The sequence below is a fragment of the Lygodium microphyllum genome, chromosome 23 (genome assembly GCF_053477565.2).
Source record: "Lygodium microphyllum isolate KBCC chromosome 23, Lygodium_microphyllum_v1.1.10, whole genome shotgun sequence".
In the NCBI taxonomy this organism is placed as follows: Eukaryota; Viridiplantae; Streptophyta; class Polypodiopsida; order Schizaeales; family Lygodiaceae; genus Lygodium; species Lygodium microphyllum.
Window position 1 is genome coordinate 104,726,672 of NC_141157.1, and position 14,914 is coordinate 104,741,585.

The window sequence follows — 14,914 nt, forward strand, 5'->3', positions numbered from 1 at the left end:
GACTATCACAAGGCCAAACTTAAGCTATGTTGTTGGCCTTGTCAGTTAGTTTATGTAGATGCCTAGAAAGCCTCCTTTTTGGATGTAGATCGATGCATATTAAGGTATGTGAAGTCTACTTTACATTATGGAATTTTTAATGAGGCAATTAAGGATGTACAGGTGTCTCAAAGGTGTTTGGATACACAGATGCATATTGGGCTAGTAGCATGTCAGATAGAAGATCTACCAGTGGCTTCATGTTTTCCCTTGGTAGTGCAACAATTACGTGGAGTAGCAAAAAGAAACCTACATTTTCTTTATCGAGTACAGAGGCTCTATAATGTGCCTACCTATCGACTGCCCAAGCACTCCCATGGAATGTTTCGGGTTTTGTCATCTAGGGTTTCCCGAGTCCACCTCGCAACAAGAAAGTTCACAGCCAAACCCACTAGGATTGACCTGAAATCTAGGTTCCTATGTTCAAGGTCTCCTGACAGCATTCTAGCATAGGGTTTTGGACTTCCTACTTTACGCATAGCTACCCAATTTGAAGCAGATCCATATCCACTTGGTTCAAAGAGAATGGGAAACAAGAGGGATGTGCCGCTCAACCTCTCTGCTCGTATGGCATAGTCGCATCCTAGTCCCCTAAATTGGTATGAATCGGGTTCTAACCTAACCATATCTAAGGGTCAAATGATGGTAAAACCTTGTGAGAATCCTCCTTGTTATCTGGGACCACCCTACCGTAGGACAGGACCCATCGTGCTTTCGCCCACCCGCTTTCCTCAATAGCTTTAGTTTTCTAATTAGGTCCTATCACATCTATGTGTGACATTCAAAATCAGCTTCATTAATTAAGACTTTTAGGGAACTTGGTTCGTTCGCATAACTTATAGCACAAACACAAAAACAGTGCAAGCAGTCCTTTTGACAAACACGTTCGTTAACTTATTTTCTTGTTAATCTTTGTCCCCTGCCCATACATGAGAATTATATATCCCTTTTGTCCAACAGAAGTACTTGGTCCAAATCACACGGCACCATAATTTCTATCATTTATTTAGAATAGGATCTTCCAATGCCCCAAACATTGGGATCATGGCCATCTACAACTCCGTTCCGGGCTAGGCAAGGGGTGTCCAGAGCTCCACTCACCCCAAGTGACCTCGGAGTGAGACACACTTCTATGGTTGGTATTTTCACCACTCGACCTTCAACCCGTGAATCAAGCAATGCCCTCTCGGGGTAATGCACGGTGCGATCTTGGAGATGATCCACCCATGCAAAATATCCTTCCTTAATTAATCCATTTAAGAATCAAGAACGATCAAGGCAATCAGCCTAATATCATTTTCTAAGGAGGCATTCCGTTATTTCCCACGGAAATTTGTCATTACTAACCCCTGCCATGCATTTACCATCAAGCAAAGCACTTGGAATAATCATCCAAATCACATCCCAACAATTAGTTTAATGCAAGAAACATTTAAGACGATGTTAGATCAATCAACAAAACAATGACATCATTTTCCAATATTGCAAGAATAGTCGCGATAATCTTTCCATCGCACATTTTCCCTCCCCCTTAGAATCAAGAGCGGTTTCATGTAAAATTTACATAACACACCCTTCTTTTGACTAAGACATATGTTGAGGTTTCAAACATTGTACAAGACATAAGTTCTATTAATCATTTATATTGATCGATAACTCAGCCCTAGTACATGAGCATCAATCTTCCCTTTGCCTCGGGTTTTCCTAGCACCTTGAGCTCTCTACTTGCATTTGAGGCCCAGAGTTGTTTGTATCTATTCCAATCCCCCAATAGGATCGGTAAACATAGTCACTATCAGACGGATCTCAAGGCATCATAGTTATAATCCTAATGATTGTTGTTTGCCCTAGCTACGCATAACTTCAAGATCCCAATGAACTAATAGCTCGTGATATTAGCAAGATTTTAACGCAAGATCAATTTGTGTACCGCATGCACTTTGCAAACTCCATCTTTCAAAAACTTGAGATGAAATTTATCCCTTTTAGCATTTCTTTCTCATGTGACATAATGTGGATCTAATGCATCTCATGCGGGAATTCAAGCAAAAATTAGTCAAATTGGAAGTACGTTACTTATGACCGGTATCGTAGTTGGATAGGCTGTGGTGCCCTTGGCTGAGGCTTGTTGCTCGTTGAGGGATTTCCACCCGCACTCGACATTCTTTTCTTGGGGTCCATTCCTGATCTTCCTTGCTTTAAGTGTAATTTCATAGGAATTTCATCAGCCTCTTGAACAAGGGGGGGGGGGGGGGAGCTTGCAGGATAGGGATTAAGTTTGTGTGAAAGGGAATAAACTCGGGAAGAAGGAAGAGGAAACGTGTGTGGCCACCCTCCTCTAAGGAGGGGAAGGGGGAACGTGTGTGGCCACCCTCCTCTAAGGGGGAATCAAATCTATGTGTAGAAAGAAATTTTGATACAAATGGAACCATAGATGGTTGCATGCCTCATTAAGATGGGTTCCCAAGACTGTGCTCATGGCACAAGGATACTATCAAGGAAATTTTTGACTCTTGGCTCCTAAACATACCGTTTTCACATACATACCTTGAAGAAAAACATATGAGTTTATGTGTTAGAAAAAAAAAGGGCTAATAGTCAAGATTATATTTTTAAATCCATAATTGAATTTTGAAACATCTCAACCCTAAATCCTATTATGGTACATAAAGAGAATAACTTGTTCCCTACCTTGATCACCATTTTCCATCAAGCTCACTAGACAACAATGACCAATCAATAAACTTGAATTCATAGTAACAATAGCTCTCAACTCTTGCCTCAATCGTCTTATAAAAAGAAAACATTTGGCAAAGATACAAAACAAGTAGTGAACTTAAAATTCTATACCATAAGGAAGCTTTAGTTACACCCATTGTCCAAAATATCCACCAATCATAAGTGGATAGTAACAATAAAACTCAAAAACCATTGTAATGTCACTAAAGCCCAAGGATAAGAGATGCCACTAGATCAGCGCTACAAAGAAACTTACCCTAGTTGGCCTAAAATTGAATGATACACACTGTAATATTTCCGATTCCTCCCGCGTTCCTCATAAAAATCCCCTCTTGGGAAGAGATTATTATTAGAATTATGGGATTTTTTTAAAAATTATTCCCTCCTTTCCCCAGCCGACTGTCGTGCTGGGGGAGAGGGAGGGAAGGCGGGATGATTAAGCATCCCTACTAGATGCCATGAAGGGGACGAAGGCATGCATGATGCCGCGTGGGGGAGGGAGGATCCCCTCCCATCAGCTATATAAGTTGTGGGAGGAGAGTAGGAGAAAAGGGGCCATGAGGTTGCTGACACTGCCATCGAGAGAGAGGTCATGAGGATTCTGCAGCTCCGCCACCGTTTAATGGGAGGAGAGATTTGTAGCTGTCGCAACAGCACCGCCATCATGGGGGATCACCCTGCCGCCATCATCGAACCGCTAGCTGCCGCTTGCAAGTCCTTAGTCAATTCCTCTCCCACCACGTGGGCTCTCCACGTGGGCAGAAGCTCTCTGGAAGCTTCTTGAAGCTTCCAAGGGGGCTTCCTAAGCCCCCTTTCATATTATACCCCCCCCCCCCCCATTTCTTCCTTGTGGGCTTCCTCCTAGCCCTTGTTCATGCGAGCTTGATAAACCCCCCCCCCCTGGAATCCAAAGCCCCTATTGTGGTTCTCATACTCCCCTTTCCCCCACTTTTGTCCACCAAGTTCGTCCTAAACTATCCCCTTCCCGGGATTTAAACCCCATTCCCATGGGTTCCCCTCCCCCTTCCACGGAAATATCCTTTTTTAAGGTATTTTATACCCTTTTGCCCCCTTTTTCAATCCACTAAAGTTCAGTTAGTACCCCCCCATGGAGTCCTATCCAAGGCCTTAAAAAAGGCTCGTTAAGTTTCCCCCCCCGTTGGATTTTCCCACAATCTCCTAAAAGCCCGGGTGCTAAACCCCTTCCCGTGGGCCTCCCCTATTGCCCTCTAGCTCGCATTTGAGGGATTCGGCCATTAGTATTTTTCAATAAAACGAACAAAATAAAGTGTGCATAAGATTTCTATGCATTTCTAACATGTGGTTTTTATGCATTGCAAAGTAATGAAATTAGATTAATTAATACACATCTTTACAAAACGGAATTATGATAGTATACTTCGATTAAGCATGGAAGGAATAAACCGCATATCGCATTATTGAACATCCTTTTTCGAAATGATTCTTAAAGAAAGTTGCTAGCAACTGTAGGAAATTGCTGGGGGGGTTGCATTTAACTCTAGACAAGTGGCCTAAAAACTTAAATCAACGAAAGGTTGTGTAAGTTCAACATACGTCTAATTCATTCAAAAATGAAAGTAGAAAAAGGCTGCATGTTTTAACATAAAATCCTAAAGCTTAGTAGCATGAATCTTGTTTGCACGTTATAGGATGATCAATTGAAATTATGCTATAACTTAGCCTATGCTTTGATCTTAACCCGAAAAGTTAGGGTTTGTAAATCAACTTATAAGTAGACAAATGAACCATGTGGTTACGGAAATGGTAGCATAATTATCTTCAATAATAGACAAGTTAAATTGGTTTAAAACTAAACACCTAAAAGTGCGAGGTACTCGTTTAGGAAGGGTTAATTCAATGCAACATATTCCAAAGAGATAACTAGGGTTAGCACGTTGAGGACATTACCTAGTCGCTCATATTGCCAAAGCTGAAACTCCTATACCCTAAAGACTGCCCACATCCACGGAATGTAGGGACAGTAGGACATACTTGCGAGAAAAGATCTAGGGTTTTTACCTTAAGAATCTCTCGCTAAAAAGATGAAACTCAGAACCCTAGGACCGAAAATGTCGGCCTAATGCAACCAGGAACGGATTGTTATATCTAATCATGATACCGTGATTAGAAGACACCGTTGATGGGTAGAATAGTCCCATAGTTTGATGCGACACTTGTGCAACAAGTTGCAAAGTCGCATGATCTTGTGATTTGATCACAAGGGAATGGCCAATTCCTTAGAATGAGATTGGCAGATTCCTACGTAAATTATCTTGCAAGAGGATGAATAATCATCCTGATATAGTACCTTTCTTGGCTAAAGTGACCAAGATACAGGGATTAGATATTTTCTTGGAAGCAAAAGACCAATCGGTAAATTGGAATAACATACTTACTGCTAATAGAACTTAAGGTTTTTATTAAGTTGGGTTAATAGGGTACAGCCCTAACCCAAGGATATAAGGGTTAACAGATAAACCCTTGGGGATCTTGCCAAGTCGCAATTGATCCCGGATCGAGTGCAGGATGCATTCGAAAAGAAGGATTCGCTCCTTAGCAATTGGCCAAAAATAACGACCAATGGAATTGATTGTGCTTGTAACAGTTTTAAGAGCATTGTTTTTCTTTGTTTTCTCAAAGAATTAAAGGATGAAAAGATATCTAAATGCTTCAGGTTGAAGGCCTGAAGGGAGAGGCAGCTTTAGTTACCCCCGACTGCCTGCCTAACCCTAACCAAGGGGGTTGTTAACTGTGTCGGGAAGGTGGGCCGAACCCGTCGTGAGAGGTCTTTCCCTTGAGTGCTACTTGGAGCAGGAGGATTCTTGGGTGCGAGAGGGGGCTCTGGCCATAAATCCCTCGCCTTCCGGGCCCTGCATAAGAGGCCAACGTGACTCGGGATTGGATCTCAAGACCCGCATACTAGTTTATGGGTGGAATCTTGGATTAGTAATCCCTATGGATTGCTGGATAGCCGTTGGGCGGATTATGAATAAGCCTACGGGCTGGACTTTATGTATTTCAAAAATAAATATGATAACCTATTGAAAAGGAACTTGTTTGACATTTCTTTTCTATGTCAAGTGCTATGATTACGTGAAGGAACCAGTGCCTAACGGGCTAATTAAGGAAGCTGATTGATACATGTCTAACTAAATGTGTTAGGTAATTAAATAACTAAAACAACCTGAGGAAAGTGCAGAGGATGTGGCCATAGGTCCGTCCTATGGATGGGTGGTCCCGATTGGCCGGGAACTTTCCTCAATCATGATGGACAGCGAGAAGATCGTTTCAAAGGATACGAACAGAAAAAAGCCACTGACATAGAGTCTAAGTTATAAATGATCCCGATTTACGCTGTTTTAGAGGAATGGAATGGGACTATCCCTTATGGCAGAAAGGTTGAGCTTCACATCCCTCTCATTTCCCATTCTCCTTGAACCAAGTGCAGCGTGAATCCGCTTCGGACCTGGCATTTTTGTGTAAAGTAGTTCGCTCGGGTTCGATGCTAGTTGCCGTTAGGAAATGACTAATAGGGAAAACCCTAATTCAGGTCGATCCTAAGTGGGAACGGCCAGAATACTTCCACTATGTGGCAAACGCGGAAAGTCCTAGATCGCAAACCCCGTAACATTCCATGGGAGTGCCAGGCAGAGCTTTCTAGACATCCTTTCCGATGGACTGCTAAGACGTGTCCTGAAGATACAAGTGGACGCGTTACACACACCAATCTATTTATGAAATGGTGATAGAACTAGTTAAGGAAATAAATATCATAGGCATCAAATGCTTTGTCTACCTTGACACAATAGTTGAAAACCTTGATAGGGCATACAAAATGATAGATATGGGTATTGTTGATGATTAGATGTTCGATTTCATCTCCTACTTGGATGTCAAACGGGATATTTTACAAAACCATTTCAATCCAAGATGGGATCTTTAAAAAATTAATGAAAAAGGCGAATGTCCATAATCCAAATTGAGTTCTTAAAAATGTTAATGGAGGAAAAAGATGCATACATTGTAGCTCATTCCCACTTGGGTGCCTATCAGTAACATTTAGGATCTATTTGAGATTGTTGAACTCAAGTAGAAATGTGACTTGTTGAGTCCATTCTCAAGGAATGCACATAAGGTCAAGATATCACTTGTGCTTGTACTATCTTGTGTCAAATGTCAACGATCAATGATAATAAATATACTCCAATATGACCCCACCTCTTTCATCAATCATTCTCTCACAAAACCTTGATTTTCCTCTAGAATTGCAAAATCACCCTCTTGTATAAAATTATCCTCAAAGAGAAATTGCATATGGTTAACTACTTTGAGAGACCACCCTCATTATATACCTCTATGCTCTAGCATGTGGAAGTTTTGATCTAGATCCCTTGGCAAAATGTTCACTCTTACAACTTGTGGCTCCCCAAGTCTATATATAAATGTTAGCACCTCCAATCCATGTATATAAATATATTTATTTACAATCATGTACATATCATTAATTTTTTCCTTCCAACACCACACAGAGACATAGATTGGATATTGTGAACTCACTCAACCTTGCAATGCTAAGAAGGCTTGCAATTCTTCTTCAATGGGGGGAGGGGGGGGGGGGGGGGTAAAACTAGTAAATAAATAGTAAGATATCCAACAATAGTAGATGTTTTTATTGCCTTCAAATTCTTTCTAATTTACAATGCTTATCCACTTGAAAATCCTCATATAAAGACCTTATCTTATGTGTAGATGGGAGAATAACAAGGACCATCCCTTGTCAAAGCTATAAGAAATAAGGAAATTTTTGTTTTTTCTTGCCATGGAGAAATAGCATTTAAAATTTCAGAACTACATAGAGTTTGTGAAGCATGTTAGTTTGGCAAGTAGAAAAGACACCTATTTTCATGTGACAGAGATGTAAGCAAGAATATACTTGTTGTTGTGTATATAGATGTTTGGGGATCTACCCAGAATGTAACTCTTAGTGGTAATAAGTATTTTGTTACATTCATGAAAGAAAAGAATGAAGTATTTGAACACTTCAAAACTTTCAAGATTGTGTAATAAAAATGATGGTGAGAGAAAGAGAGACATAATGAGACACTGAGATGGAGCATGAACCACACACTTGTAATACAAACTTTCTTACACTCTTACATTGCAATAGCTAAGAGTACACATATATATACAATAAAGGTGTGGATATGGTAGGTTCTCTTAGTGAATTATCCTCCACATGTTCTAGATTCATCTTATCTAGTTCTCCTAAATATCTAGATATTATCTTCATATATATTCTCTAAGTACATCTTCATATAAGTACATTCTAATATTCTAACATTCCCTCTCTCTAGAAAAGGTTAACAATATATTTTAATATTCTTCCTCTCTTCTCAAAATAAAAAATGATTTTTTAAATAGTACAAAGACTTTCTACCAATCATTTTGGCTACAAGAGAAGTAATATTACAATGATGAATAGAGCATGAGACATTGTCCTTGTTGTTGCAAAAGATATATGTCAATTTTTCCTTGCAATTGTTTAAAGGATGTAAGTTGATGATGAAGATCTTTGGGCTTTGGTTGATGGATACCTTGATGAAGAGCTAATCACCATAGTTTGCTTCATGATAGACTTCATAAGAGATGGGTTCATCATATAGATAGATGATATATTTTAATTGGAGCTTGAAGGTTGTGGAGCAAATAATGGTAAGAGCATATTTGTAGATGGAAATGTGATCCCAATGTCATTTAATACCATAGTAAGATAGAGCTTGATAAGGTGCTTGTGATGGGAAAGATAGAGCTTTATAAGGTGCTTATGATGTGATATTTGGAAAGGTTGTTGATGAATATGGAAGTGTAAAATAGCAAGTGATTGATGAGGAATTTTAAGCATATTGTCTTTGAGAGGAGTCCAAGATTTGATTTCTTTGTACTTTATCCATTCCTTTCTCCTCCTTTGGAAGGCCAAGATATTGGCCAATTTCAAAAAGATACAATTTTTAGATGATGATTTGGGTAAGGTAGGAGGTGCATTTCATGATGATATTAGGAGACAATTGGAAGAGAGAGTACTTGTGATTGTTGATGAGGTTGTTTCCATGAAAGGTAGACAAATGATTTAGACTTGAGTATACAATTAGAGCAATATGATTGTAGGAGGGATGTAGCTATGCAGATGGTTGGATAGGGTAGGATAGATAGAAATGTTGATTTGATGGATTCGGATTTGAGTAAACATAATGTGAATGAAATGTGATAGTAGGATAGGGTCATATGTAGGGATTTAGGATTGCACATTGAGAAGTAGTGATGTGATAATGAGGAACTTAAGGAGATATGATTTTTATGTGAAATTGAAAGCATGGTGAGAATATTGAATGCGTACAAGAAATCCAAGAGTATGTGTCTGTGAGAGCTTTCACTCAACCGCCAAGACCCACGGACCGCTTATTGTTTCAAGCGTTCCAAGCCGAGCACTAATGGCTACCTCTCACATAGCCGACACGCCCTCCATATCTACGAGTGTAGTGAGCTTACCTCCATGCCATTCGAGTTACCTCCTCTCCCGCGCACTCCGGTAGCTCCACGATCCAAGTGCAAGCTTCAAGCAAGCTCAATCCTCCCACTCCAAGCTCCAAGCTCCATCACCTCGAGCAAGGTAAGAGAAGAGAAGAGAAGAGAAGAAGAGAGGAGAAGATGGAGAGCTTCTCCTCCTCGGTCCCTCACCCTCACACACTCACTCCCTCACACTCTCACACTCCCTCTCTCAAGCACAAGCTCAAGCAAGCAAGAACAAGAAGAAGAAGAAGAAGAGGAGAGCTACTTTTTGCCACACACAAGAATGAGGTTCTCATTCACTTTTCAACTTTATATATAAAACCCTAAATCCCTTTTGGGCAGTTATCTCCTTTTCCCCTTTTTACATGGCCGGACGTAGCCTAGGCCCTTTTTCCCATTGTCCTTCTATCTTCCTAGCTTCCTGTCCACCGCCCATCTACATTTACAACTTGCACGAGTGAGAGCCCGGCGCTCTTTTACAAGATTTCAGGGTGCACCTTTTTATTTTAAAATGCGCCTTTCCCCTTTTGCCTTTGCCTTGGACTTTTCAACATGAAGCAAGGTTGTCCATGTTGAGAAGAAGTATACGTGAAGATATATGAGACATCCTATGCATTGAGACTGCATGACGTAGCGTAATTGAATACAAGGACACCGCACTTTCAGTAGGTGGAAACTATTGGAAGAGTACAGTGTACTTTTCATGGCCAATCATGCGGTGCGTATCACTACTGATTGCAATGGTACTAAGGCAGATTGCAAGAGAGAGTTGTGCAAGTGGGTCAGGGTGACAGGTCTAACCATAGGCGAGACAAGCTCCCCAGGTATGTCCTGCCCTTGATGTGCCCTGAACAATTGTGGGTGATGGTAAGGGGCTAGGGGACTAAGGACGAAGCCAATCGACCAAGGTCACTAGACATACCTAATTTGAGGACCCCTAGGTGCTGTGCTGTGATCGTGGGTGCTTCCTTTTTTTTTTTTTGGGACTTGCCTGAGTACAACCATTACAATATGTTGAGGCTATCAGCCTTTCAATGGGTTGGACAATGTCAAGCTTCGAAGGCGCAGAAAATGGATAGTACAATGATGATTGCGCCCTAGCCTCGTTGTTAGAGAAGTAGTTGGCGAAATGGGGAGATACATTTGAGATATTGCGAACCTCCTTGTGACACATGCGATGTTGGCACAATTGAGGTAACGACCGCCGTGAGCCAACTATAGAGCTTGACCCTGAAAGGGAGCGTGGCCCATGCGATGTGGGCGGTTGGCAAGGGTGATTCGTGCTTTCGGCAGTGTGGCTTTGCCACGGCTCCTTGTGGAGTCGATGATCTTGCGGTAATCGGGCATTGAACACTTTCGCGCAAAGACCTGTCTCATCCTGTATCCACTTGTCGCTTCATGAGAGTACATGCATGGTATATGCCGCAACTATAATAAACCAGTGTAATGCAAGGAGACATCACTTATCTGAATTCTATGGTGTTAACTTAGACATTTATCACTTGTGCTTGATTAGCTTTTTCTTTTGCTAAAGACGTGAAATATATTAAACGAAGATATGAAAAGTTCGTACAATTTGGGAACATGTCAACATTTAACCTTTTAAAGACAAAAAGTTATGGCCAGGTAGCATTTGATAAGCCCTTTATATAGCATGGGGCTACTCTATTTGTACGAGGCGGGGAGAGTCTGGGTGGTCGGGTGATTGGGGCTCTACTGGTGTGGGGCTCCCGTGGGGTTGGGTAGGGAACATGTCAGCCGGGACATGAATGGTGTAGTCCCGGGCCGCTACTATTTCCAGAATGTCTTTAAACAATTCATTAAATTTTGCCCTATCCCTAGCCGCCTTTTCTGCTCTTGAGCATCTGGTGCCCAAGCGTAAGTTGGGGGTTTGTGCCACTAGTGTTGCCACCTGTTGCGCGGTTTGAGTCTCGACTTTCTTGACTCGCGGATTCTTTGGCCTTCGTCCGGGACGGTGTCGCTTAGGGCCTCGCTTCTTGGCATACCTCTTGAGGGTGGGCACATAGCGCTTTGATGGAGGGGCGCATGCAACATGCTCCCGTCGTCTATGAAGAGCATCTTTGCATGCCAGATGTCCATGGTTCTCCATGTGTTCCGTCAAAAAAGGAAGCCTGCAAGATGCAATCCAAGGGTTAGACTTGGATATAGGATACAACTGTTTGCATGGAAGGGATTTTAGTGTGGGTTATCAAGCGCATATGACAAGAAGGGGAGGGGTGAGGCATGCACTGTTTGTTGTAAAGGAATGGCCCCCATGCTGATGTTCACTTTGCCTCTAGTCATTAGCGGATATTAGCTTATGCTAAGTCGCGTGGACTGGTTGTGGTGGAGTAGGACAGGGCACCCCCTCAAAAGGATAGACCAAAAAGGGAAGAAGGTGTATAGAAAGGGACTACACCCCATCTACACCATTAGAGTTGTTGGTCAAGGTTTCCTATGGTGGCAATGTGGGTTGCATGCCCTTCACTTGGAGGTGGGGATGGTCACACATCTTTTAAATGCGTGATGAGAGGAGGACTTGAGGAGCTTAGTTTATCTGACCCAACTATTCTCCCTGCGCTTGACTATCATTGCTTGTGTGTGTTGACATTGTTTATACACGGTGACACAAAAAGCAGTGTTTATTTATATACATATTTATGAATCCATGTCACTTCACGAGGATAAGAACCAAGTGTAAAACTCGGGGTTGTACCGGAGCGGCAGCTTACTTAATACAGACAGATATTTTGCCACGTCGAGTAGCATGGAACCTTGAGCGGGTCTACTGGCAATATATAACTCCTCCTCAGTGATGAGAACCTTATCAATCAAAGGGCCCTCTAGTCTAGTTCCAGCTAAGTGCGTACCCCGAATGTCAGTTAGCACTCGAAGGGAAGTCGGTGCTAGATAGGTTGGGTCCTTTTGAGACCGCCATTTGGCCAATCACTCTTCTGAGACTGTCATGATCTGAGCCCCTAGTTCGGACATTACAACGCGGCTTTCGCACCAATGCTACTCAAATTGACTCTGGCCTGCTAACAGTCGCTTTAGTTGCTCTATGTCTACGAGATTCGGTCGGCAGAGCATTTCATTGAACGTGACGGTTAAGCGCAGTTCGTCAGCCTCCTCGTCAGAGATGAGTCGCATGCATTCATGCAGGAGCCTGTTGTAGTGCTCGTTAAGATGTTCTTGCTCTTCCCATGATAGAGGGAAGGTCAAGTAATCTCCAAACTGCTCCTTGGGGATTGTGCCCATGTCCACCAGGACGTAGACACGTGCGACCACTTTGAGCTTAGCATCCAACTCAGTTAAGCATTCTATGACACTTCTATGTTCAACGAGGGCTTGCTCAGTTGCTATCTCATGCAAAGTTCTAAGAGTTTCCTTAGGCTTTAGCATGGCTGGGGGCTCAGGCCTAGATGAGCAAGATTGGTCAACGCTAGGATTTCTTATGCTCTTGGGGTTCTCACGTTTCTCCTGAGGTTTTGCTGCTATTTTGTCATGGTTCTTCTTGGATGTGACTAGTATAGATTTGTCACCCTGTTGTGATGATGTTGTATCCACTCTTGATGGTCAATGCGAGTTCTATTGTTAATGGATAGAGTGTTGCAAGCAACTATTGATGGCAACGGTTGCTTTGGTTTTTCAGAGCACACGGGCGTGTCTGAGGGTTCACCGCTATTAGGAGAGACATCAATGGGTTCATTGGTGGATGGACTTGATGCTTTATTCCCCAGCTCTTCATCGCTCTTGGTCTCAATGCTCTTGGGGTCCACAACCACCTGCAATTGTTGTTGTTTTCGTTGTTTCCTCCTCTTTTTCTAGGTCAGTGCAGGTGCATCTAACGGCTCAGGACCTTGGGCCACGCCGACCGCTGATGTGCTTGGTTGGGCCTCAACATTTCTATTCTCTAGTGTGTCCTTATGGGACATGACCATGGCCTGCTGAGTAGCCTCGCTAGGTTGTGAGAGCACAATTGCCTTCCTTTTTGGAGAGCCTAGCTCTTCAGCCAGCTCCCTTGTGTGTAACTCCTCCAGCCTAGTCTTTAGGCACTTTGGAAGTGCTGGAGTTGTCGAGGCAGTTGGTTGTGACACCTCCTCCACAAGTAAACCACTAAGGACATGTTTTGCAAGGGGTGTTGTCACGGCCAAAGATTGTGACTGCTGTGGTCCCTGATTGGAAGTAGTGGTGGCTAGTTCAGTGGACTGGCTACCATTGGTAGACTACGGTGTCAAGTCCTGAGGCAGATCAGAAGTGGTCGTGTCTTTTGATGCCCTTAGAGCATGCACTTGCATAGATCGAGTATCCATTGATCTAGCCACGGTGGATTGCACAGGCACATCCTTAGGTTGAGAGCTAAGGGTGGTGTCGTGTCCTGCCTCTTGGACATTTGGAAGCTTTGATGTAGGTCGAGATTGGGATTGAGTAGCCGCACCTGACGAGTAACCTTGCCCTGAGTAATGTTGTGCCTATGATGCTTGCTATCCTCTTGGGGAATCAAAAGCTCCTTAGGCACTAGCGGCTTCTGCATATCCTCAATGATTACATCTGGCATCTGCTTGTCAAGCATGCTAGGCCGAGGATCTACCCTCCGATTGGTCCCGTTTGGTTTCTTGATTTCGACCATGAGGGGCTCGGTCACTCCACTGTTGTTGACTCGAGACTTGGTTTTTCGCTTAGATCTCCTCCTACGCTTCTTTGCTCTTGATATGATCTGGCCTTCAGTCGACCATGAAGGTTTAGCAAGGGGTTTTGGCACCCAAATCCATCGGTTGCCTGCATAATACCCTTGAGCCCAAAGCCACGCCTTGGATATCCATCGTGGCGTTGTGCTAGCTCTCCATCGATGCTTGCGTCTATAAGGCTTGGGCTTCTTTTGGGGTCTTCTACGATATTTGTAAGTCCAAAGCCTGTCCTTGGCATTGTCTCTTGACCTTCTTGGTTCAGGCATGGCCTCACTCACTGGCTCTCGTTGTTCGACCTGTGCTTGTATTAACTCTTCCAATAAATCCTTGCTCTCGTTAATGGGCTTGACTGTTATGTCAGCACCTTCCTTGCCTTTCCCTCGAGGTTTGCTGAGGTTACCCTTGCTAAAGGTCGTGACTATTCTCACACCCGGTAGTGTCAAGTGTATCCTCTGAGCTACGTAGTCCACCTCACACTTGGTAGCCTTTTTGAAGGGCCTTCCTAGGAGGATTTCCTTTTCACCATTATCGCTATTGGGAGGAACATAGAACAGGAGTGGCAAGCTTTCTGTTTCAATTGTTACAAGGATTCTGCACTTCCCTAGAAGTGCTTGTGGGTGTTCCCCGTAAGGATTAAGAGTTGCATCAGTCGATGTGAGCTCTGGTTGGCCTAGTAGGGTCCATGATTCATAGGTCAAGATATTAAAATTTGCTCCTTCATCAATTAGAGTATCAATAGTATGCTCTCTTTTCGCGGCGAGTTTGACCCTAAGATAAGCAGGTGGTACTATGTCTTCATCTTCCGGGTCTTGGCTTGTAAATTTAAGCCTTCTGACAGATGCCCTTGAGTTCTCGACTGC